At 42.9% G+C, this 3,198-nt stretch overlaps 1 pseudogene; it reads right to left on the reverse strand.

Annotated features, from left to right (window-relative positions):
* Window positions 1–1,505: 1,505 nt before the first annotated feature.
* LOC104620123 lies at window positions 1,506–2,708 on the reverse strand (annotated as a pseudogene).
* Between the last annotated feature and the right edge of the window lie 490 nt (window positions 2,709–3,198).

The following is a 3,198-nucleotide window of genomic DNA, read 5'->3' on the forward strand; positions in this document are numbered from 1 at the left end:
AATGTGCAGCACATCAGCATGATAACATTTTTGGAACACTAAACCAAAAAAACTAGAGTTGTATTTGTAGACTACCTATCCTCAAACTTGATTTCTTGGCTACATTTTTCAAAAGTGCATTCTTATTCCCAGAATTTTCTCTTTATTTCATGGAAATCTAACTCTGGACAGGACCTAAGCATCAAGCTACAAAATACAAAGGAATTTTCAGAAGATGTTTATCCAGTAACTACTGAAGCACTTTGATTTCAACGGGTACTGTCTAGCATCTCAAGCTTTGTTTAATACTGTCAGTAGGAAATTGGTTCTAGATCATCCATAGCCTCTGGGGTCAATACCTGTAATGAGAGTTTCCTAACTGTCACATAGATGAATTCCCTAGCTAAAACTGTGATCCATGTCTGCTGTTAAAGCTAGGACACTAGACAGCCAGGAATACGGAAGCCATTGAGACAGAAAAAGGTAAGAGGGGTGTAACTGTGATCTAAATGTTACAGCATTTGGTTGTGGGCCTCCACGGTCCTTGGCCCTGTTCCCGAAATTGATCTCATTTTAATCCTGAATATAAACCTAAATAGTTTCAGAAATCCTGATTTTTTTCCAGCGTATTACTTGTACAAATGTAGCATTTCTATCCTTTTACAGTGTGCAGAAAGGACCCCAAGATCAACTGATGTTATTTCAATAATGTACCGCAGTGGTAATATGATGTCAGCTGACATGAGCATCATTTATGGAGTACTGGATTAAAAACTGTAATATCCTGAAAATTTTTCACTTTTGGTCACAGAATCATGGAATCATAGAATGATTTGGGTTGGAAGGGACATTTAAAGGTCATCTAGATCCAAACTCCCTGCCATGGGCAGGGACATCTTCCACTAGATCAGGTTGCTCAAAGCCCTGTCCAACCTGATCTTGAACACTTACAGGGATGGAGCATCCACAGCTTCTCTGGGAAACCTCTTCCAGTGTCTCACCACTCCCACCATAAATAATTTCTTCCTTATATCTAATCTAAATCTACCTTTGTCCTTTCACTACAGGCCTTATAGTGGGCTCATCTACTATACATCTACTACATCTACTCATCTTTCCTTATAAGCCCCCTTTAAGTACTGAAAGGCTGCAATAAGGTCTCACTGGAGACTTCTCTTCTCTAGGCTGAACAACCCAGTTCTCTCAACTTTTCTTCATAGGAGAGGTGTTTCATCCCCCTGATCATTTTAATGGCCCGCCTCTGGGCCCACCTCTGGACCTGCTCTAACAGGTCCATGTTTTACAGTGGGGACCCCAGAACTGGATGCAGTAATCCAGGTGGGGGTCTCACGAGAGCAGAGTAGAGGGGGCGAATCACCCAAATCTATATGCTGGCCACACTTCTTGTGATGCAGCACAGGATACGATTAGGTTTCTGGGATGCAAGTGCACATTGCTTGTTCATGTCCAGTTTTTCATCCACCAGTATACCCAAGTCCTCCTCCACAGGGTTTCTCTCAATCCCTTCATCCCTGAGTCTTTGTGGATATTGTGGATTGCTGCAACCCAAGTGCAGAACACTGGGTGAACTCCATGGGTTTTGTATAGGTCCATTCCTCAATATTGTCAAGGTCCTTCTGGGTGGCATCCCCTTTCTGCTAGCGAATCAACTGCACTACCCAGCTTGGTGTCATCCACAAACTTGCTGAGGGTGCATTCAATCCCTCTATCTATGTCATTAATGAAGGTATTAAATAGTACTGGCCTCAGTACAGACCAGTCATTACTGGTTTCCACTTGGACAATGAGCGATTGGCTGTAACTCTTTGGACATGGCCATCCAGACAATTCCTTATCCATCTAATAGTCCATCCATCAAATCCATACCTCTTTAATTTAGAGGTAAGAATGTGGTGGGAGACCACATCAAAGGTCTTACAGAAGTCCAGATAGACCACATCCATAGCTCTTCCCTTGTTCACTGATGCAGTCACCACATTTTAGAAAACTATTGGTCAAGCATGATTTGCCCTTGGTGAAGCCATGTTGGCTACCTCTGATCACCTCCCTGTCTTCCATAGGTTTCAACATGTCTTCCAGGAAGATCTGCTTCGTGATCTTCCAGACATGAAGGTAAGGCTGACTGGTCAGCAGTTTCCAGAGTCCTCTTTTTTGCCCTTTTTAAAAACGGGTGTGATGTTTCTCTTTTTTCCAGTTACTGGGGATTTTGCCCAACTGCCATGACTTTTGATATATTATTGAGAGTGGCTTACAACTGCATCAGCCAGTTCCCTCAGGACCCTGGGATGCATCTTGTCAGGTTCTGTGGAATTATATTTGTTCAGGTTTCTCAGATGGTCCCGAACCAGATCTTCTCTTACTATGGGAGGGTATTCATTCCCCCAGTCTTGGCCTTGAAGGTTCAGGGGCTTGAGAGATGTGGAAAGAGCGGGTGAAGTGATAACTGAGGCAGAAGGATTGTTGAGTACCTCAGCCTTCTCCATGTTGATTGTTACTGGTTGTCTTGTCTTATTTATCAGGGGCCGTACATTTTCTTTAATCTTCCTTTTCTGGCCAACGTACCTGTAAAAGCCCTTATTATTCTTTGCATCTGTTACCAAATTCAGCTCCAACTGTGCTTTAGCTTTCCTGATCTCACCCCTACACATCCAGTCAGTGTCCCTATATTCTTCCAAGAGTACACATCCTTGGTTCCACTGCCTGTTCATTTCCTTCTTACAACTTCAGTTTAACCAGTCCTTACTAAGCCCTGCTGGTCTCCTTTCTTGCGTGCCAGATTTCTTACATGTGAGAATCAAGAACTCTTGCATTCTAAGAAAAGTGTCCTTAAAGAGCTGCCAGCTCTGTTCAGAAACTTTGTCCCTGAGGGCAGTTTTCCAGGGGATTCCATCCACCAATTACTTAAGCAACTCAAAGTTTGTTCTTCTAAAATTCAGCATCCTGACTCTACTCTTCACCTGGCCTGTATCCCTCAAGATTGTCATGGACTTCTGGAAACTAGTTACAGGCAAAGTGACAGCATGGATATATCTGTATTAGTTGTGCTGGTGTTTTTACATGTTCAGATACCCTCTAATGGTTTTCATCTCTGCTAGGATGAAGTCACTAGTAATACCAACAGTGGACAGTTGTGCGAGGAATCAGTACACAAAGATGAGGAATGAGGTTATGGACAGATTCCAGTTGGGAATTCACTTA

This window comes from Phaethon lepturus, unplaced genomic scaffold (genome assembly GCF_000687285.1).
Source record: "Phaethon lepturus isolate BGI_N335 unplaced genomic scaffold, ASM68728v1 scaffold1144, whole genome shotgun sequence".
Classification (NCBI taxonomy): Eukaryota; Metazoa; Chordata; class Aves; order Phaethontiformes; family Phaethontidae; genus Phaethon; species Phaethon lepturus.